The sequence below is a fragment of the Pantherophis guttatus genome, chromosome 2, assembly GCF_059756535.1.
Source record: "Pantherophis guttatus breed Tessera chromosome 2, ASM5975653v1, whole genome shotgun sequence".
In the NCBI taxonomy this organism is placed as follows: domain Eukaryota; kingdom Metazoa; phylum Chordata; class Lepidosauria; order Squamata; family Colubridae; genus Pantherophis; species Pantherophis guttatus.
This window is the reverse complement of record NC_142064.1, coordinates 111175414-111199192: the sequence shown is the minus strand read 5'-3', so window position 1 is coordinate 111199192 and position 23779 is coordinate 111175414. Positions and strand designations below refer to the sequence as shown.

Below are 23779 nucleotides of genomic sequence, written 5' to 3'. Positions count from 1 at the left end.
TGTCGTCCCTCTCACTCTTCTGGATTCCCATCCCGGTTTACTTCTTCCAGTTCCCTAACAGCTGTCCCCCTCACACAGCCCCGAAGCTGATTGATATGTTGGCGCCACAGGCACCCATTCTCAAGCACCACCTGGTATGAATGGGGACCTGTAACTTCTGTAATCTGTGCCGGCACCCATATGGGTTGACTGGTATAATTCTGGGCGTATACTAGATCACCTTGCTCAAAGGTTCTGACCGTATTTTCCCAGTCTGTGAGGGTTTCTGTCGAATAATCGGGATGTATTCTATCTAAATTTGTTCCCATAAGTAATTCGGCTGGGCTCTTTCTAGTGGCTACACAGGGAGTGATGTGTTGGTTGAACAAATACTTATCAAGTTTCTCCTGATAGTCCCCTGGACCCATTCGAGTCAAAGCTCTTTCGTCGTTTGCACCATTTGCTCTGCCTGCCCATTACTCACGGGGTGAAATGGTGCGACAAGGGTGTGACATATTCCTCAGTTTACTAGGAATACCTCAAATGCTGTTGCCGTAAATTGCGGCCCATTGTCCGATACCAACATGTCCAGCAACCCATGTGTTGCAAACATTTTGTTTAATACTCTAACAACAGCTTCTGTCGTGGTTGACCTCATTATGGCTATTTCCAGCCATTTGGAATAGGCATCCACAACAATTAGGAAGGACAACCCCTTTATCGGCCCTGCAAAATCAAGATGTATTCTAGACCAGGGACCCTTCGGAATTTCCCAGCCCCATGGTAGTGCTGCAGGAGGTGCCGGTCTTGATTCCTGGCATGCTTGACACAATTCCACCCATTCCACAATATCTCTATCTATATTTGGCCACCACAGATAACTACGGGCTATATGATGTTCTTAAATGGATGTCCTGTTTATTGGCAATTACGTAAACAGAATTTTGTTTCTTGTTCATCTACTGAAGCTGAATATGCTTGTGTTTCAGATGCATGTAATTCTCTAACTTGGTTTGATGCTTTAGTCACAGATATCTGGACACACCCGATCCGACCGATCACCGTGATGGAAGACAATGAATCGGTGGTTTATATTTCTGAATCACATTTCACAGGTTCTAGGTCCAGACACATTGACATCCGTTATCAAAACATAAAACATTTAGTGAAAAAAGGTTTTGTCAAAATGCAATATGTATCTACACATGATCAAATTGCTGATATGCTCAACAAACCACTTCCAGCAGCTCAACACGAGTATCTGCGCAAGAAGATGTGCCTTATTTGATGATGTACTGATATTCGCTCAACTGGCAAAGAAGGGGAATGTCACTGCGTTATTTTATTTACCAGCTGAGCTCATTATTTCTGGACTATCTGACTTTCTGTACCTTGCCAAGAATTGTTATCAAAAGCTACTACGCATGTCCATCCACCCACATTCCTTCACTTGCTTCTTCACACTCTTTCCTTTGTTCTCTTGCCACGGGTGCCGGTTGCTGAAAGGCAGCTGGCCCAAATTACTTCCAAAATGTAACAATTAACTTTTCTTAGTTAGTGAGGTGTTTTATTTTTCTTTATAACAAATAAATGAGTTTTATTAGAAACCTTCCTCGCGTTTCTTTTTTGGAATATTTCAAACAAGGAGGAGCCACGATTCATCTCCTCTAATCTAAACCAGGGTAATTAGTCCCAGAGCCAAACATGGGATTAATAAATGCCCTGACACTCAAGGCTAAGGAAATAATCATTAGAGACTCTACATGAAAGCCACCCTGGAATTGTAAGGATGAAGGCGTTGTACTTTTACGTGATTTCTTATCACTTGCCCAATCAGAATCTGCATAACAACATAATTCTGCATAATCAGTATGTGTTGGTTCTAACAATAACTTCATGTGTTTAGTGTATTTTAGGTATCTCAATAATTTCTTAATACATGTCCAATGAAACTGTTTTGCTTTACCTACGTGTCGAGATAAGAGATTAACACTAAGTGCAATGTCGGGCCTGGTCCAACTACTAATGTACAATAGTGACCCAATGACTGAACGATAAAGTGTTTGATCCTCGAACTCAGGACTTTCTTCTTGTGTCAAGTTGTGAAAATCTGTTTGCATGGGTGTCTTTGTTGTGTTAGCATCTTCCATGTTGCAATGATGCAAAACTTGTTCAATTTTATCTTCTTGTGAAAGACTAAACCCCTTCTGTGTTTTTTCAATCTGAACACCTAAATAAGTGCTAATGTGACCCAATGATTTCAATGTGAAGTATCTCTGCAAAGCTTTGGCAAGCTTTTTTGCTTCATCCTCATCCTCACTTTCGTCGCTAGCGTCAGCATCCGCGGCTTGCGAAGACAGAACATCAGGTTGAGAAGAATCAGTGGAATCTTGATCATCAATCTGTGTGGCATCAGCAGTATCATCTCTGGGAAAATAAACTCCAGGATCATTGGAATGAATCCTGGACCAGTCAATATCTTCTTCAAAATTAGCAGATTGGGAAATCACAATTGCATGTTTAGAGTCAATAAATCTGCTCCATTTTGAGTTATCATCAATACCCATAAATCTCAGTCTTTTTGCTGCTGGACTTCCTTTTCTTCTTTGAGCTAAGGGAATATTCACCATAGCATATGAACCAAAAATATGGATGTTTTTAAGATCAGGCTTGTAGCCATACAACATGAAGAAAGGAGTCTGATTTGTTACACTGCTCCAAGTACGGTTAACAATGTAATTTGCATACTTGATAGCTTCACCCCAGTATATCATATCAAGGTTGGCGTCTTCTAGGAGACAACGCATCATGGTTTGCAGTACCTCTCCGTTGTGAGCCAGTATGTCAGGGGGTGAAGTCTGATGAATAATTCTATTCTTACGCATCCAGTCCTGGAAACGCTGAGACATGAACTCGGCACCACGATCACTCTGGATTCTGGCGATGCGAACTTGGTGTTGGGTAGAAACAAGGGTTGCAAAGTCTTTAAAGATCTGAAAAGTCTCTGATTTTTCTTTCATAGGATATACATATCCATATCTAGAGTAATTATCAACAATAGTTAGAAAATATTTTCTCCCACCAAATGATGGCGGAAATGGACCAACTATGTCAATGTGAACCAAATCAAAAATGCGTGTTGACAGGCGTGTAGCGCGTTTGGGAATGGCTGCTGCTTTGGATTTGGCCTTCTTGCATACAGCACAATCCAAAAACACCTTACACCCCTTTAGATCCAAACCTTTTGCGAACTCCGGCATCTTCCTAAGAACACGGAAACTGGCATGCCCCAATCTTCTATGCCATTTGTGGATACACCTGGAATGCAAAAATTTACCTGTTAGTGAATTCTCAACATTAACATTTTTATGCGGAACCTCAGGCTTGCTCTGAGCAACCTGTTTACCAATTCTATTTTTGTTGGCTTTAGGAGCCTTAGGGATAGCAACAGGATCTCTCTCTGGAGCATCTCTCTCTGGGCCTGTGCATTCCCTTTTTGGAGTTTGCATACTTGCCTGTGTTTGGGTTTTAGGCTTTGGCTTTAAGTAATAAACACCACCAATTAATATGGTTTCAGCAACAATATCTCCATCTTTAACTATGTAACTTGCTTTTTCAAGGTGGTGAACTTGGAACTTTAACATTCTAGACAAGTGACACTGACTAAGCAAATTGCTGGTTGCTGTTGGTATGTAATAAACATCAGGAATGAATGCATCGAGCTCTTCAATGGATGATTTGAAAAAGAATAAAGTTCACGTAGTTCTGGTTCAGGCTCGTGCATTTCTGTGAAGAGTTCCTTTCTGTAGGTAACATGCAATGCTGCACCACTGTCCAAAGTCCACAGGAGTCGTCTGTCATACTCTGGTTGAGGTTGTGGATCATTGGTTAAAGCTAATGTGGCGAGTGGAGTTTGTGGATCACGCCAGGGACCACGACCACCTTGCCTTCCACCTCTGCCTCTGCCTCTGGAATCTGTTCCTCTGGGCTGGTACGTGACGGGAGCTGGAACTCGTTGGGGACAATCCCGGGTGGCATGTCCCACACGATTGCAGGTGTAGCATCTTGGCATCCTTGGAGCGTAGGTCCTTCCTCGGAAGGGGCGCCTAGCTGGAGCTCTTGATGCGGGTGGTCCTCTCAAGTGTGGCGTGGCCAACATGAATGCCTCTTCTTCAATTAAAAGTCTACAGACATTGTCCACTGTGCGTTGAGCAATTGGGACTTGGTTAATTTTTGTAATGGCATCTTTCCATTCATAATTCAAAGAGTTAATAATGATGCTGATCATTTGAATATCTTCAATGTTATGGCCTCTTTCTCTCAATTCTGTTCTCAGACCTTTCAGTTTGGTCAAATGTCCTCCAATTTGTTCACCAGGTTTCAATCTCAAACCGTGGAGTTCAGACATGAGTAAACATGAAGATTCAATTGAGATAGGCCTGTAGCAATTTTCCAATTCAGCCCAAATTTGTCGGGCTGTTGTGTTTGGTGGAAAAATGACCTGCAGTTCAGTATCCATGGACATCAATAATGTTGTGCGAGCCCTTATCTCTAAATCTCTTATTGCAAAGTCCCATGGTTGAGCAGGTGGGTTAAATACCATACAGTGACTGCCTTTTCTAAGAAGCAATAGTGTAATCTCACTGACCCAGGCTTTGTAATTGTGTCCTGACATTTTTAGTTTTGACTCACCAGTTAGTGGAGAGACAGAAAATGCCTGGTAAGGAGCCTGCACTTGATATGCTGGCTGTGCTGGCAGAAATGCCTTTGGTATTTGCTGTGCCTGTTGTGGACCTAAAAATGGTCTTGGTTGTGCCATTGGAGGTGGGCCAGGAGGTGGCCCTATTTGCACTTGTGGCTGGGGCACATATGCAGGCATTTGTAGCTGCTGTGGCTGATGCACTGGAATCTGCTGTATTCCAGTTGCCATTTGTGCTTGATCTGCAATATTGGCATGACCTGCTGGAGATGCAGTCATTTGCCTTTGCTTCATTAAGTTTAATTGTGTTCCATCTAAAAAGACACCAACACCACCAGGGGGTGTTTGAGTTTGGGCCTGTGGAAACACTTGTGGCATTTCAGCTTCTTGAAGTAAATTACTTTCGCCAGCAGATGGTGCTGCACCTTTAGCTTCGGGCAGCTTTGCATACGGGGCATTGTATGCTTTAGAGTAGGAGTGGTTATGTAAGACATGTGTAACTTGATCAGGGAGACTTTCATGTGACGTATGCAGTGCTCTTTGCCTTAATTGGCCTGACACAAAATCCACCAGGGGGAGTGTCTTTGGCTCCGGAGAAGAAGGCAATATGGCGCTTTTTGAAAAATTTAAGTTATCTCCCATATCTTGCTCAAACATAGATATAGCCATTTTTGCCTGGGATAGCTGCTGTTCATAGAGTTTTATACGGTCACGAAAGGCTTTCATAGCCAGCTCATCCAGGGTGAGCTTAGAGCTTCGAGGAGAATAATGAATTGTTTCTCTCTCTGCATGGGAGGAATTTTGCTCGGCAGTGTGCTTTAGCCTTGCATCGAGCGTTACAAATTCAGAAGGTTCTGGGAAGACTTTTTCAGAGCTTGGAAGATCAGAAGAAAATGTTACTGACCTCAGTCGTAAATCATCATCTTCAAAAACAGCTTCTGTCTTATCTCCCTCCATTTCTGTTCCCACGGCTTTTTCTTGTTCCAGGCGTGTGGCTGTAGTAAGGGGCTGGAAATCTGGAAACCTCCTTTCTGCCACCTTCTCAGCAAAATACATTTTGTATTTGTTTTACTTCTGTTTCGGCATCTCAGCAAAGATAATTAGCGTACCTCAGTAGCTAAAAACTAATTGCCTATGCGCTCTTATCAGAAGTAACAAAACAAGGAAAAAAGCCATAAATCAAACCGTCCTCGTGCTACCAGTTGTCAGGGCATTTATTAATCCCATGTTTGGCTCTGGGACTAATTACCCTGGTTTAGATTAGAGGAGATGAATCGTGGCTCCTCCTTGTTTGAAATATTCCGAAAAAGAAACGCGAGGAAGGTTTCTAATAAAACTCATTTATTTGTTATAAAGAAAAATAAAACACCTCACTAACTAAGAAAAGTTAATTGTTACATTTTGGAAGTAATTTGGGCCAGCTGCCTTTCAGCAACCGGCACCCGTGGCAAGAGAACAAAGGAAAGAGTGTGAAGAAGCAAGTGAAGGAATGTGGGTGGATGGACATGCGTAGTAGCTTTTGATAACAATTCTTGGCAAGGTACAGAAAGTCAGATAGTCCAGAAATAATGAGCTCAGCTGGTAAATAAAATAACGCAGTGACATTGAGGGTATCACTACCCGATTCCCCTACAGTAGGCAACCCTTCTGCACTGAAAGTTTGTATTGCACTGGGGCAGAACACTTGCCCTGAATGGCTTAAACTCTACACTCCCTGTCTCTTTAGGCCATCCCCTCCACACCCAGTTTAACACTTGCATGATCATTCGGTCTTTTCTCGACTGGGTTGCCAATTCTGCGGCCATAACAAGAACAGACGGCATGGTCTCAATCAGCAGTACTGATACTACTGGAGCTGGATCCTCCACTAGATTAGGAAGCAGACATCGGCTTAGGCCATCAGCATGGCCCAGTTCTATGCCAGGTTGATGTATAAGTCGATAACTATATGCTGCTAAGAACTCTGTCCAACGCCTCACCTGCGGTGTTTGCCAGTCCCCCTCAATTAGTCCCAAAAGCGGCTTATGATCTGTCACTAAATCAAATCTTCTTCCATAAACATATTCGTGAAATCTCTTAATTCCAGCCATCGCAGCCAATGCCTCTTTCTCAAGTTGGCTGTAGTTCCTCTTGGCAGATGATAATATTCTGGAAAAGAACACTATTGGAGCCTCACGATTGCCTGGAAGGCGATGACTCAAAACTCCCCCGATTCCAAATGGGGATGCTAGTGGCAGACGTTCATTAAACTGAACTAAGACGCTATCTGAGGAAATTAATTTTTTTACCCCCACAAATGCAGCTGCTTCTCTGCGCCCACATACCCACGGCACTTTTTCCCCCAACAGTCAATGTAGTGGTTCAGCGACAGATGCCTTTTGTCACAAAAACACACTATAGAATTTGAGGAGCCCTAAAAAGGCCTGGAGTTCCATCTTATTCCTTGGTGTTGGCGCAGCCTATATTGCTTGTACTTTCTCCTTGGTGGGGTGCAATCTGGATGGATCAACCAGGTATCCCAGGAATTCAACTTGATTTACTGCTACTTTACACTTTTCTTCCTTTACCTTTAGTCTAGTCTCTTGAAATTTTTGTAGCACTAGTTGTAGTTGTTCAAATAATTAAGTTTTATTGGTAGCGGAGATGAGCACATTTATTTATTATTAGTCCAATTTATATGCTGCCCTTCTCCGTAGACTCAGGGCGGCTTACAATGCATTATAGCAATAGCCTGCATACTTTTTTTGTATATACCTGCTTATTAGGGCTTTCCCCCCCCCCCAAGCAGTGTTGTTCTATACAAAGTTGGCTTATTGTTCCCACAATTTGGGTCTTCAATTTACCTACCTCGAAAAGATGGAAGGCTGAGTCAACCTTGAGCCTGGTGAGATTCGAACTCACACTAATTGCAGGCAGCTGGCAGCTAAGTGGTAGCACTTAACAGCACTTAGTCCGCTGCACCACCGAGGCTCCATCATTGAAATAGGGCACAACCCCAGGGATGCTATATAATAAACGTTCCATCAGGCTTTGAAACAACCCTGGTGCCACGCTCACCCCAAACTGTAGGCAGCGGCGGCAACGGAACACCCCCCAATGCATTATGATTGTTTGGGCTTCAGCAGTAGCATCATCTACAGCTGTTGATACACTTGGGCAAGATCTAGGAGGTGGGTATGGCCAGTGCCAGCGGTGGTACAGCAAATTCCGGGCCTCCTGGAAAATGCTGAAATCTCAGCTGCTTTAGTGGATCCCCAGGGATCATAGCTGTCCTGTAGGGACAGTGAAGAACGGAAGCACAGGCAGGCATGAACAGGGAAGTCGCAAGTTCCACAAAGTGTCTGCAACAGCCTCCAACCCAGCAGCAAGGGAAGACAGTCATTAGGAGCTGTCAAAAGCCGGGCAGTCACACGTAAGAGAAGGAAAAAAGAACGAGGTGATCTCATCTAGGTGAGAAACTGTGGTCTTGGAAACAAGATTCCTTCATACAGTATGCTTAACTCCTGAACTATTAAAACTATTTTACTTGAGAAAATTGGCAAAGAGAGAGGGGAGGGAGTGGAAAAAGGCTTGCTCCCCACCTCCAGAACAGCTGCGAAGAAGCGGAAGCCATTAATAAAATTAACAAAAGCTGAAAAAGTAATTTAATAAATTGAAAGCAGATTGGGAAAAGAGGCATTTTTGGCTAAAGAACTGTAATGTGAAAATTTGAGTTTGGAGTTTTGAAGCTGGGGATTTATTTTTTCTCTCTCTTTCTCTCTTTTAAGACTATTTTGGATTGCAGAGGAAATTAAAAAAATATATTGGACAAAGGCAAAGATGAGAAGGGAGTGACCTTGGGATGTTTTGGAAACTGGCAAGAAGATTTTGGTAAGAAGTGGTCTTGTGACTTTGTAACAGAAGGGGGAAGATATAGAAGGGGGAAAAAAGAAAGAAAGCTGTTTGTTTTTTTCCTTTTGCTTGATGGAGTTATAAATTTTGGAAGATTTTGGAATAGTGGTATTTTGGAATACTATTTTTTTCTTTCTGGTTTTTCTGTTTTTGTGCCTTTTCCTTTTCCTTTTTTTCTTGTAGAAATTCCCTCTTCCTGGACTTAAAAGAGTTAATTGGCAGGGTTTTTGTTTTTTCTATTTTTTAATTTTTTTGGGGGGAGATATATTTTTTTCATCTTTTTGTTGCTTGGGTGAATAGTTTGGGTAAACATCTGGGTTTTGGACTAGTGAATTTTTACTTTTGCGCTGATCTGGTTTTATCTTTTCTTTTCTTTCTTTCTTTCTATCTTTTTTCTCTATTTTTGCCCTTTTGTGCTGTTTGATTGTCCTTGGCTTTTTGTATGGTTTATGGATCAAATCTATGTGGATTAGGGTATCAAGAACCTGAAGACTCTGATTGGGCATTTTGAATTTAAAGAAATCAAGTATTTGGATTATAAAATTGGGTAGTAAGATTTGAAAAATTATTTTTCTCTCTTGTTTTTCTTTTTCTTTGCTTTTTGGAGCATCTTGGCTGCTTTTAATTTTTTTTTTTTTTTTGGTGTTGTTTCTTCAGATACAGTCTTTCTACCTTTTTTCCTCCTATATGGAGTATGGATTAAATTTATGTGGATTAGGGTAGTAAAAACCTGAAGAGTCTGAGTGGGCAGTTTGAACTTGAAGAAATCGAATATTTGGATTATAAATTGGGCAGAAAGATTTGAAACAACAAGATGAAGAAAACAACACAACATTCATCATCACCATCAATATCTGCAGCATCTGGTACAACAGACAACAGAACCCACACCACAGCAAGAGAAAATAAACACAGAATTTAAAAAAATTGCTACAGACTATATATGAAGATCTTAAGACAAGAGTAGACAAGGTAGATGGGAGAATGGAAAAATGGAAGGAAATATGGAAAAAAATCAAAGGAGAATTGAAAGAAGTTAAAGAAATGATAGGGGGAAATGAACAATGGTTGCAGCAAATGGAAGAAAAAGCAGAAGCAATAGAGAAAAAAAATGAAGAGATGGACTATAGACTTATAATTATTGATAAAAATCAGGAAAAAACAATTATAATCCTGGAAATGGATAAAGCTGATTTTTATTTAAGATTTCAAAACATTGAAGAAGAAAAGAGAGAAAATTTAGCAGAGAAAATTGTAGAGATACTAGCAGAAGCAATGAAAGAAAGTAAGGAAGGGATATTAAGTGGAATCGATGAGATAGTAAAGAAGATGTATATTTAACTATACATATAACAACAACAGCAAGAATTGTATTTGCACAAAATTGGAAGACAGAAAAAATTCATCAGAATGTGAAGTAATAAAAAAGATTTTAGACTGTGCAGAAATGAATAGATAAACTTTAAGAATAAGAGATAAAGAGGAATCAGTGTATTTAAAGACATGGGGAAGATTTTATATATGGTTAAAAAAGAAATATGAAGATAAGATTTAGATAATAGAAAGTTAAACGAGAGAGAGGATAAAAAAGAAATAGAAACCCAGATGACAGTAGAGTAAATGAAAAGGGGGGATGGGAGGGGGGAAAGAAAGAAGATAATAAGAATAAATGTACAATTATGATGATAATACTGATTGATATAATCAATCTGAAAAGAAATTGAAAGAAAGTACATACTATTAGAATACAGGAGTTGCTCGGATACCAAACAAGGAGAATATTCCACAGGAAAGAATAGGAGAGAGGAGTAGAGGGTAGGAAGAGGAGAGGGAGGGAGATGAATGGAAGAAAGGGAAAAGGAAAGGAAGGAAGGGACATGAGGGAAGAAAGGGTAGAAGAGCTTTCTTTAAGGAAAACATGTATATGTATGATTAATTATGTATAATTATGTATAAGAAAATGTACATTTTATGTTATGTGTATAAGAAATAAAACTGAAAAACTTTTCAAAAAAAAAAGATCTAACTTTGCGAAGATCTTACCCCCCCCCCCCCCACGGATATAACAAGTGCTGCACCACTGGTAACAGATAAGCATTATGTTGAAGAGCCCTATTCAACATACATTTATAATTCATGCAAATTCGGACCGACCCGTCTGGTTTCACTGGCGTCACAATAGGGGTCTCCCACTTGGCATGGTCCACCGGTTCCAGTACGCCTTGCTGAATCAATTTATCTAGTTGTTCATCAACCTTGGGCTTTAATGCAAACGGCACCTTCCTCGGTTTCATTCTTATTGGTGCCACCTTGGGATCCAAACTGAAGGATATTGGGGTACCCCTACAGTATATTCTCCTAACTTTCCTTCAAAGACATCGGTGAACTCTTTCCTTAACTCTCCGATGGTTTTTCCCTGGATTTTATGAACCCCGGTAATCTCTAACCCCAAAGCTGCAAATCAATCCAGTCCCAGGAGGTTAGGCAGTGCACCTTCAACAACAACCAATTTAAGTAGCCCAGAGAAGTCTTTATATTCTACGTGGAACGTTCCACTACCCTTAATGGGGATGTTATTTTCTTGATAACCTCTCAAACGAATACGACTACGCATAAGCTTCTGCTCGGCTCCGTGTGGCACCAATTTCTGTAGAGTCTGCCAGGATACAATTGTTGTTGCCAACCCCGTATCCACTTCCATCCAGCAGGAAGATCTCACAATAAGGACAGTAATGTAAATTTTACTACTTCCCGGAATCCTGGTTTGATTGCTCACCCTCTCTGAATTACAAGTGTCCGCGTTAATAGTAAAACACTCATCCTCTGGGGTTCTTATCCTTGGTGGGCCACACTTCCCCCCCCATTATGAAGTCTGTCCAGTTTTGGGGGTAGGCAATGCAGCATGGCAAACTTGTGCTAGGTGACCCTTCTTCCCACACCATCTACATTTTTATGGCGACACATAGCCCTCGGATGATTTCCACTGCACCCTATACATGAGGAGAATAACTTTCAATCCTCTGTCCATCTGCGATCCTTGCTGGCCACTCTCAACTGATGGACATCATGATTATTTCCCTCATCTTCAGTGTCCTCCCATAACTCCACCTCTCCCTGATGGACGGTTTCCCCCTCTTCTAGCCACCAGGTGGCTTCCTGAATTGTGTATCTCTTCCGTCGATCTATTCAATGATTCAGCAGCTTGCGCCTCCTCTACTGCTGTCTGTAGCATTAACGTTGGTTTCGCCAATAATCGTCTCTTGAACATTCCGAACCCCACAGACCAATCTGTCTCAAAGGGCTTCATCTAAGTTGCTAAATTCACAATAGATAGCTGCTTTCCTGAGGGCTGTCATATAACAACTGATAGATTTACCCTCCGCCTGGTCCCTATAGTAAAAAGCATGTCTTCTAGCAATGCAAGATGGTCGAGGAGCATAATGTTCCCTCAATTTGCTTAATAATATGTCCCAAGGAACTGTCTGCAGGGGTTGGGGCACAATGAGGGCCCTCGCCATCTCAAACACTTTTTTTCTACAAATGCTCAAAAAAAGTGCTCGTTTATGATTGTCTTGATATTTGTATAGTCATTAGCTTCCAATATACAGTCAAAAAGGATTAGATAAGAATCCCATGTCTGTGTTTCAGGATCAAATGGAACAAACTATTCTCTTAGCCATTCTCTTTCCAAAACAAACAGTCGCCACTCACGCATGCCTCTTTTATCTCTACGTTGGCTTAGGGCCCAGCAATTCCTCCTTTGTCGCCAGTGGAATATGTGGGTGTAGGAACACAGACGAGAAGCCAAACTTCCAGCAGCAATGTTTATTGCAGATAATGACTCAGTAAAACCAACATGCAATTTCCGGCTGACAGCTCCTTTTAAAGGAAAACTGTCAGCCTTTAACCAATAACTATAAACTATGTCCCACACTTGCATGGCAGAAGGAAAGCCTCTGCTCATACCTGCATAGACATAAAACTGATTTTAATAAACTCAGAGAAAACTTGAGAATGATTCCTTGGATCAGGGGTGAAATGCTCCCAGTTTGGACCGGCTCAGGCGAGTAGGTAGCAATGGCGGCAGGCAGTTCGGAGAACCGGTAGCAAAATCCCTGCCCCTGCCCCCTCCCCCCATGCCCAGCTGAGCTGCGCGATCATCAGAGCCTTTTTTTTCTTTTAAATGGCTCTGACGATCCGAGCTCTGACAAGCCAAGTTCTGACGATCCCAGCTGAGTTGCCTGCTAATCAGGCAACTCAGCTTGGATCATCAGACCCATTTAAAAGAAAAAAAGTTTTTTCTTTTAAATGGCTCTGATGATCCAAGCTCTGACAATCTCAGCTGAGTTGCCTACTAATTGGTAGCAAAAATCCCTCCCCCCCTCAGCTTGCTTACCTTAGCTGCTGGTTGCAACACTTTGCTGTAATCCCTACAATCCATTGCATCAGCAAGCAACTGAATCTCCCTGCCTGCAATCAAGCAGGCAGAGAGTTGTGGACTTCAACTCCCAGAATTCCTCAGCCAGCAAAACAAAGCTGGCTGAGGAATTCTGGGAGTTGAAGTCTACAAGTCTTAAAGTTGCCAAGGTTGGAGACCCCTGTTCTATTGGGTAAGTTATTTTCCCCTTTGGGAGCTTTAAAAAAATAGTTAATTGGGATTTTTTTTAGTTGTTCTTTTTTTAGGCCTAGCCATTTAAAGTTTAGGAAGTTTTAAATTTAGCTGCTTTTATATAAAAATAAAAATAAATTAAAATAAAATAATATATATATATATATAATTTGATTTATATGCCGCCCTTCTCCGGAGACTCAAGGTGGCTTACAATGCGTTAAGCAATAGCCTTCATACTTTTGTATATTTATACGAAGTCAGCTTATTGCCCCCACAAACTGGGTCCTCAATTTACCTACTTTAGAAAGGATGGAAGGCTGAGTCAACCTTGAGCCTGGTGAGATTTGAACTTACAATAATTGGAGACAGCTGGTGTTAATCACAATGCTATTAGTCTGCTGAGCCACCAGGCCCTTTCTGAGATTTAGTGTGTTTCTGTAGTGTTTCACTACAGACTTCACAAACACACAAAATCTCACAAAGCTGTATGTGGAATTTTGTGTGTGTAAAGTGTGAAAGTTGTTTTTTTGGGGGGGCTTTTTGTGGCTGTGTGAGGTTCCTGCTTGTTGCAGGGGCCATTTTGGGTCTAGCACAGCTGCTTTTACGTTGTGGGTGAGCCAGTTGTGTTGTGTTGTGTGTGTGTAAAGTGTGAAAGTTGTTTTTTTGGGGGGGCTTTTTGTGGCTGTGTGAGGTTCCTGCTTGTTGCAGGGGCCATTTTGGGTCTAGCACAGCTGCTTTTATATTGTGAGTGAGCCAGTTCTGTTGTGTTGTGTTTTATAGGCTAAAAAAGGGCAAAGAAGTGACATTGACTTGGCCACGCCCACCTGACCAACAAGCCACACCTTCCCAGTCACCTTACCACCAAGCCCCACTCACTAATTAAGCCACAGGCACAGAACCGGTAGCAAAAATTTTTAGATTTTACCCCTGCCTTGGATGAAAATCCTAAAGGGGAAAACAACTCAGTAATCTTGGGAAACTCTGAAAAATATGATCATAAAAGCCCAGAACAACACAATATCACAATATGACAAAGAAAAACAAGAAATCCAAGAAGAAACTAGCATAGCTGCACAAAGATCTCTCTGACAAATTGAAAGATAAAAAGGACACGTATAAAAAATGGAAACAGATTAGAGATCAAAGTCAGATGCATATTAAAAGGTTGTATAATGCATTATTGGAAATAGATTCAGAAACGGAATTGGTTAAGGATTGTATGATAAAATGGGCACAAAACTTTCAGGAACCAGTGATGATGGAAACATGGGAAAAGATTTGGGTCAGAAATGTTAAATTTACGCAAGCACAAAATTTGAGAGAGAATTTTTATAAAATGTTTTATAGATGGCACTTAGATCCTAAAAAATTATCATGTATTGTCAGGGTAAATGTCTAATTCTCCCAGGCAGGGGCTGGCACCTCCCCATATCCCATCATACCCCCTTACCTCAGACTCCTCCCCTGGTATATAAAAGGGTCCTACACGTGGGCATCCAGCAGTTCCAGATGTGTGCCTGCAAAGACAAGACAGAGGTCAGTGACCTTTACCCTGAATTGGGCCTAGGAGGACTCCAGGCCTAGAATAAAGAATCAATGAAGAGATACCATTGTCTCCTGTGAGTTATTGGGTTAGATCCATCCAGCATTAACAAATTGGCAGCAGAGGATGGTTACCCATAACTCTAAAGAATGACTGAACAAGCCGTTCACTCTGATAAGAAGAGCAGAGTAAACACCAGGGCATTCACCAAGAGGATGGCTGCTCAACTGACACCCAAAGGTGCCATGCCAAGAGCCACCCCAGCTGAAAGTGGACAGGACATCGAGCCAGGCCCACTCCTCTGCAAAGAGAGACCACGGGAGGAAGCAGATGACCACGAAAGAGAAGGGCCACGAGAGGAAGACGAACTGAGAATGGCCCTGCTGAAAATGATGGAAGCGCGCATCAGCAATGGAGAGCTCATCACGAAACTCCAAGGCCTCCTAGAAACCCATGGAGCAGCGATGAGCACCCAAGAAGACGCCAGCCCGGTAAGGGAAAGGGAAGGAGAGAGGCAGAGGCCCTGGACATAGAGGGGCTCAGTTTCGCGCCAATTTCCCGGCGGCCATCTTGGAATGGCCAGCAACCAATGGGAAGCCGGGATTTGAATCCAATGGCGGGAAACAGCCAAGGCCCCAAAACAAATGGGGGGCATCCAGAAAACAACCGCAATAGACAAGTCCAAGTAAACCAGAACTTGCCTAGCGTGCTCGAGATAGAAAAAGCAATGGAGACTCTAGCAGCAGCCTTTGGCTCCGCATTCAAGCCTCCTGCACCAACCACAAGCTGCAAGGAAAACCTCGAGGGCCAAGAAGGCACCAGAGTGACCACCAGCTTCGAGACACCAACCCTATCACTACCAAAGGGGGCAACGTGCTTCTACGACGAACAAGAAACCCCGACCGCCTATGGAGCAGAACAAAGGCAGGACTCGAACTCACCACCCGCCTCACTAACTACGAGGGATCCAAGAGAAGAGAGACATGCCAGCTACCTACCTGCTCTGCGACCTCTGCCAGGCTTCTCCAACCGACCAGGGACCAGCACATCCGGATCAGGACCAGTCATCGCCACCGCCGCTGCCGCCGCGCCACCGATCCTCGAAAGTCCTCGACTTATGACCGTTTTGATCCCAAGCCTCCAGCCATTCTTCGCCGGGGACTACACAGCCCAGCAGCGACTTCCAGGGTCCCACGATGCATCCAGACCCACCAGGGGTGAGTCAAGGGCTCCACCAGCAGGCCTAGGCCTAGGCCTGAGAACTGCAGCCACGAGCTCCCCTCCAGACGGCCTCCAGCATGAAATGGGCCTCGCACATGCTCAGACGCCACCTGCAGGAAGAGAAGGGAGGAACATAGAGATAAGTCAGAACATAGAGACAAGTCAGTACAGAATAGCCATTCCCATGCCATATTGTGAGTTCCCTCACTCACAAAACCATGGACAGCTACCCTCTGTAAGTAACCATTCTAACAATTCTGGGGCTTTACCTGTCAACTTTCCCAAACTGCAAATAGATGGAAAAAATCTTCTAGAGTGGAGTCAACAGCTGCAGATAGTTTTTATGAAAGAAAACTTACTTTTCCTAATATCAGATCCACCCCAGAAACCTTGGACTTTTGAAATTGACTGTAACCACCACAGGGCTTTTTGTATTTTGTTAACCAGTATTTCTCCAACTTTGTACCCAAGCATAGGGAATCACATGACAGTGCATGAAGTGATACAAAAACTTTATAACCTTTTTTACAGCAGAAGTAGAGCAACCACAACTAGGATTTCCAGAGAATTCCATTCTGCCAGACTTAGACCAGGGGTCCCCATGAGTGAACACCTGTTAAAACTTAACGCAACCAGGACTGAATTAATGCATAGGGGTGAAGCAATCACTGAGGAGAGTATGATGAGTATAGTCATAAACTCTTTAGACAGTAGCTGGGACAACTTTGTGATGCAATTGGACAGCCTCAGTCTAGAACACTTAACATTAGACACACTCACTAACCGCCTTATTGCAGAGGATAATTTAAGGAGGGACTGCCACATGTCAAGAAGGGACCCCAGACCCACCAAAAGGGTTGAGTTCCAGGACAGGGGAAAGGTTGCCCCAGAGTGTTTTTCCTGTGGGTCCAGGAATCATTTAAGGAGGGATTGCCCCAGAGGTGATAGGGACAGGGGATATAGAGACAGATGGTCACCAGACCACAGACATTTCAGGGAACGGGGACGTGGGTGGTCACCCAACCCTAGAAAAAGCAGAGAACGTAGGGATGCTTCCAGAGATAGCAACCCAGGGACCATGTATGGCTTCAGGCATGGTAAAGCAGGCCCCAAGCAGGGGACAGATGAGAACATGTGGCTTCTGGATTCAGGAGCCACTAATCATGCAACACACAACCCCAATCTATTCACCTCGCTCGTAGAGACAGACTTCAAGATCAGAATGGCTAACCAGAGCACAGCCAAGGTCATAGGGAGAGGGAATGTACATATACCAGGGGTTGGGAAAATAGAGGGGGTACTGTACGTGCCAGAAATACCCCACAATGTCTTAGCTATCGCAAAGCTCACAACAGACACAGAGGTAACATTCAAGGAAGGCAGGGTACAGATACTCAACCAAGGAAAAAGGGTTGGCAAGGTAACCACACATGATGGATTACCGTACTTTACACCCAGTGAGAACAGCGAGGGAAGTATAAACACAAGCATCACCAATGACCAGGGGGAAGACACTGAAACTAGAGGGGGACCCCAGGAGGAAACAAACACTGTGTCACCAGGCAAAAACAAGGTATCCGTGGGAAAACCCATCCACGATAATTGTGCCCATCTCCTTCACAGAAGGCTAGGACATATCAGTTTCCCGGTTGTAGAAAAAATGCTAGGATGTACAGAGGGTTTGAAAGTAAAGGACTGCAAAAATTATTTGGAGTGTTCAGTGTGTAAATCTTCAAAAATTAAGGTCAAAGCGAGGCCCAAAAGGTCAGAGCGCACAACTGACCACCCATTTCAGCTAGTACACATGGATTTAGTGGGACAACTGAGACCTTCCATGGACACAGGAAAAGGTTTTTCTTAACCATAGTAGATGACTACAGCAGGTATGGCTATGTGTACTCTCTCAAGCATAAAAATGAGACATTCCAAAGGTTCAAAGACTTTTATAAAAGGGTGGAACTACAACATGGGGTGAAAATCAAACAGATAATGACTGACCGGGGCACAGAATTCATGGCCAAGGACTTTGCAAAATGGTTAAGGGAGAGGGACATATTGCATTTTAGCTCCACCCCTTTTTCCCCATTCCAGAATGGGGTCTCAGAATGAAAAAACGGATTGCTCCAAACAATGATGAGGTGTGTTTTGGAGGACGCTGGAATGAGCCAATCATTCTGGTCAGAGGCACTACACTATTCAAATTACACACTAAACAGGTTGTGGTCAAGCTCAATCAATAAAACCCCATACGAACTAATGTACAATAGAAAACCCAACCTAGCCCACTTACGCGTATTTGGTGCCCCAGCTGACGTCCACATTCCCCGACAGCTAAGGAAGAAGGGAGAAAAGGTGTCAAAAAGACTAAGGTTCGTGGGCTATGAGCCTGGGACAAAGGGATTCAGATTTGTGGACTGCAATAACAAATTCATTGTGTCCAGGTCTGCGGAATTCCATGAGCACTCGAATTGGTCAAAGCTCCACTGCAATGACATTTTCCTTGGCAGAGACATGCAACCACATAACCAAAGCGACAAAGAACTGACCACCAGGGGGCCAGAGGAAACCACATAACCAAAGCGACAAAGAACTGACCACCAGGGGGCCAGAGGAAACTGAAACAGACAGACCCAAACACCAAGAACTGAAAGCCAAGGAGTGGAAAGAAGGACACCCCACACTGAACCTAGATAGCCTCACTGAAAAAGAAGCCGAATGCCTGCATGAAGCAGATACGCCTCCAGACAGACCAACTAGATCCAGTAGGAACAAGTTACCAAAGAGACTAGAGGACTATGTCATGTCCATACACACAGAGTATTTCACACCCAGTTCCTACAAAGAGATACTCGGCCTCCCCCAGGAAGAGAGGGAAAGGTGGAAGAAAGCCATGGAAAAGGAGATGGAGAGCCTCCGAGAACTACAGGTATACTCGCCAGCTCAAGCACCTGAGAACAAAAAGCCAATTGGGACGAAGTGGGTGTTCAAAGTCAAAACACTCGAAGACAACAAAACGCTCTACAAAGCGAGGTTGGTCGCACAAGGCTTCGCCCAAAGGTACCCGGAAGACTACACGGACACCTACTCCCCCACAATCAGGGCTGAGAGTGTCAAGAGCGCCCTAGTAATTGCCACCATCCTAGGGCTGGAAGTATTCCAATTCGACGTGCAAACCGCATATCTACACGCAGAATTGGATAAGGAGATCTATGTTAAGGCCCCACCAGGATACAATGATGGAAAGGACAACACATGGCTCCTGAACAAAAGTTTATATGGACTCAAACAGTCTGGCAAGAGGTGGTACGACTGTCTAGCCAAAGCTCTCAACACCATGGGCTTCAAAGCCACCTCTGCAGACAAATGTTTTTTCACAAAGAGACAGGGAGGAGCATTCGAAGGTGTTCTTGTGTATGTGGATGATATATTGTACATAGGGAAGCAAAGGGCCAAATGCGATAAATTTGCCACCGAGTTAGGAAATCATTTCTCTCTGAAGTCACTAGGGAAGATAGACAAGTACCTAGGGATGCAAGTGATTAAAACTGACAAGGGCTTCCGGATCTCACAAAGAGAGAAAATCATGGAACTGTTATCCAAATGCAACATGTCAGGGGCAAAACCCTGCGAGACACCCATGCAACCGGACTTCATAAGGAGCATGTACAATGAAGCTGAACCCTTCGTTGACAACAAGCTGTACAGGTCAACAATAGGCTCGCTACTCTACATCGCCAACTGGACGAGGCCTGACATTGCTCTGGCCGTCAATCTACTGTCCAGACACGTGAGCAAGCCCACTGTCCTGCACTGGGATGCCATAAAAAGACTGCTCAGGTACCTGAAACACAGTGCCAACGCCCAGCTGTGCCTCGAACCAGACCTGTCTGAGAAACCCAAGTTAACCTGCTATGCAGACGCTGACTGGGCCGGGGATGCCAAATGCAGAAAAAGCACTTCCGGGTACGTAGTCTTCTTAAACAATTGCCCTATACATTGGTATACGGGAAAACAGAAGCTGGTGGCCACTTCTACCACCGAAGCCGAATTCGTCTGCTTATCAAAAGCTGCAAATAACCTAGTGTGGTTTGATGATTTACTAGGGGGAAAAAATTTTTTCTTTGTAAAACTTTTCAATAAAAAAAAAAAGATTCTAAGATTTTTTAATTCTATCCAGTCTTTGACCCAGGACAGTACTGCTGCTTGATAATATGTCTCCCAATCTGGGAGTGCAGCTCCTCCTCTATCTGTTGTATCCTGAAGCAACTTAAATTTTATTCGTGGCTTTTTCCCTTGCCATATAAATTTAGATGTCATTTTATTCAAATTTTCAAAGAACGATTTGTCTATTTTTATTGGGGTAACCTGAAACAGATATAGAAATTTAGGCAGTATAGTCATTTTAATGGCCGAAATTCTTCCTAAAAATGAGATATGTAAGTTTTTCCATTTTTCTAAACCCTTCTTTGTTTGTTCTATTAGCTTGTCATAATTATTTTCTTTTATTGCTGAAGTTCTTGTGGATAGCCGGATTCCTAAGTATTGTATTTTTTTCGTTGTTTGGATTTGTATACTATCTGTTAATTCTTTTTCTTGATTTTTTGTAAGGTTTTTTACAATTAATTTTGATTTGCTTTTATTAATTTTCAGTCCGGCCACTTCTCCAAATTCTTCTATTTTTTGAAACAGATTTGGTATAGATTCCATGGGGTTTTCTGTTATAAACACTAGGTCATCAGCAAAGGCCTGGACTTTGTATTCTTCTTTATTAATTTTTTAACCTTCAATTCCTTGATCTTTAATTTTTTTCAGAAGTATTTCCAATGATAGTATGTACAATAAAGGTGAGAGTGGGCAGCCTTGTCTGACTCCTTTTGTTATATTAAATTTATCTGTTATGTCGTCTTTCATAATTATCCTTGCTGTTTGGTTAGTATAGATTTCTTCCATAATTTTCCCAAATTTTTCCCCAATTTGCATATTTTGTAGTTGTCTAATCATAAATTTCCAGTTTTGGTTATCGAAAGCTTTTTGGGCGTCAAGGAAAACCAATGAAGCCTGTTTTTCCGGATGTGATTCATAGTATTCTAGAGTGTTAAGTATTATTCTCATGTTGTTTTTTATTTGGCGTCCCAGCAAAAATCCATTTTGGTCTGCATGTATGTATGTATTTAGTACTAATTTAATTTGCTCTGCCACAATTGCTGCAAATATTTTGTAATCGGTGTTCAGTAATGAGATAGGTCTATAGTTTTGAATTTGCTGGAGATCTGTATCTTCTTCTGGAATGATTGTGATTATTGCTTCTGTCCATGTCTTTGGAATTTTAGCTTTCTCCATGGCTTCATTGTATAACATCAACATATTTTCTCCCAGTACTTCTTGCATTATTTTATATATTTCTACCGGTAGCCCATCGGGTCCCGGTGTTTTGTTATTTTTTTGTTTTTTCAGTACTTCACCTAATTCTGATTTAGTTATTGGCCTATTGAGCATTTCTCTTTGATCTTCTGTAATTTTTAGCATGTCGGATTTTCCTATATATTGTTTTATCTTTTCTTCTTCTACTTCTTCTTGTTTATATAAATTTGCATAGAATTTCTTAATAATTTCTTTTTTGGCCCCTCTGTTGGATTTCCCCTTTATCGTCTCTCAATTTATTTTATTTTTTTAAAAAAATTGATTTATATGCCGCCCTTCTCCGGAGTCTCAGGGTGACTTACAATGTGCTAAGCAATAGCCTTCATTCTTTTTGTATATTTATACAAAATCAGCTTATTGCCCCCACAACTGGGTCCTCAATTTACCTACCTTAGAAAGGATGGAAGGCTGAGTCAACCTTGAGCCTGGTGAGATTTGAACTTGCAGTAATTGCAGGCAGTTGTTCTTAATAACAGGGTGCTTTAGACCACTGTACTACCAAGGCTCTTGATGTATCATTCTTGTCAGGGTGCTGATTAATCCCATTCTGCCTTTGGGACAATCACACCCTGATTAAGAGGAGTGGATCGAGACTTTTCCTTGCAAGCATACTTTAAGAAAATAAAACCTGAAGATATTTCTTCTAAGAAAACTCATTTATTTGTTATAAAGAAAAAATAAAACATCTCACTAACTAAGAAAACTAATTGTTACATTTTTGCAAAAGTTCATGCCGGCTATTTCTCAGCCGGACCTTTCTGGCAAGAGAACAAAGGAAAATGTGTGTGTGAAGGAATGTGGGTGAATGACATGCGCAGTTTAGCTTACTGATAACAATTCTTGGCATGCTACGGAAAGTCTGATAGTCCAGAAAATGAGAGCTCAGCTGGTAAATAAAAAAACGCAGTGACAATCCCCTTCTTTTGCCAGTTGAGCGAATATGAGGTACATCATCAAATAAGGCACATCTTCTTACGCAGACACTCATATTGAGCTGCTGGAAGCGGTTTGTTGAGCATATCTGCAATCTGATCATGTGTAGATACATACTGCATTTTAACAAAACCTTTTTTCACTAAATGTTTTATGTTTTGATAACGGATGTCAATGTGTCTGGACCTAGAACCTGTGAAATGTGATTCAGAAATATAAACCACCGATTCATTGTCTTCCATCACGGTGATCGGTCAGATCAGGTGTGTCCAGATATCTGTGACTAAAGTATCAAACCAAGTTAGAGAATTACATGCATCTGAAACACAAGCATATTCAGCTTCAGTAGATGAACAAGAAACAAAATTCTGTTTATGTACTTGCGAATAAACAGGACATCCATTTAAGAACATCATATAACCTGAAGTACTTTTATGTGATTTCTTATCACTTGCCCAATCAGAATCTGCATAACAACTTAATTCTGCATAATCAGTATGTGTTGGTTCTAACAATAACTTCATATGTTTAGTGTGCTTTAGGTATCTCAATAATTTCTTAACGTATGTCCAATGAAACTGTTTTGCCTTACCTACATGTTGAGACAAGAGATTAACACTAAGTGCAATGTCGGGTCTGGTCCAACTACTAATATACAACAGTGACCCAATAACTGAACAATAAAGTGTTTGATCCTCGAACTCAGGACTTGCTTCTTGTGTCAAGTTGTGAAAATCTGTTTGCATGGATGTCTTTATTGTGTTAGCATCCTTCATGTTGCAATGATGGAAAATTTGTTCAATTTTATCTTCTTGTGAAAGACTAAACCCCTTCTGTGTTTTTTCAATCTGAACACCTAAATAAGTGCTAATATGACCTAATGATTTCAATGTGAAGTATCTCTGCAAAGCTTTGGCAAAAATTTCACTCATTTGCTTATTTGGACCAATATAAACAATATCATCAACATAAATAAGAACTATCTCATATGCATTGTTAAATCTTTTTGTGAACACGCACTCATCAGTTTCGGACTTAATAAAGCCCATTGAATTTAGTTTGTCAGTAAGACATAAATACCACATTAAACCAGACTGTTTCAGACCATAAAGACTTTTGTTTAGAAACCAGGTATCCCCTTCTTGCTGTCAGAATCCTGGAGGACCTCTCACGTAGATCTCTTCATCTAGGTCTGCATGTAGATAAGCCGTGTCAACATCGAACTGGAAAACTTCTAAACCAAGGATAGTTGCAGTTGCTAAAGCAATTTTTACACTCTCAGTTCTGACTGTCGGTGAGTAGGTATTTGTGTAGTCCTCAGGATAACGTTGAGCAAAACCCTGAGCTACAAGTCTGGCCTTGTACAATGAATCACCATTTGGCTTCTTTTTGATTCTGTAGACCCATCGAGTGCCAATGACCTTTTTGTTTGCTGGAGGTTTTGCAGGTGCAAATACCTTAAGTTTGTTTAGACTGTCCA

General features: G+C 42.0%; 1 long non-coding RNA gene across 1 annotated transcript in view; it reads right to left on the bottom strand.

Annotated features, from left to right (window-relative positions):
• Window positions 1–16114, bottom strand: part of LOC148115256 (uncharacterized) — a 44338-nt gene extending 28224 nt beyond the window's left edge. The window contains exons 1-2 of the long non-coding RNA XR_015732796.1: window positions 15723–16114; window positions 14632–14698 (exon numbers count right to left, since the gene is read on the bottom strand). This is a non-coding gene — a long non-coding RNA (uncharacterized LOC148115256). The remainder of the gene's footprint in view (window positions 1–14631; window positions 14699–15722) is intronic.
• Between the last annotated feature and the right edge of the window lie 7665 nt (window positions 16115–23779).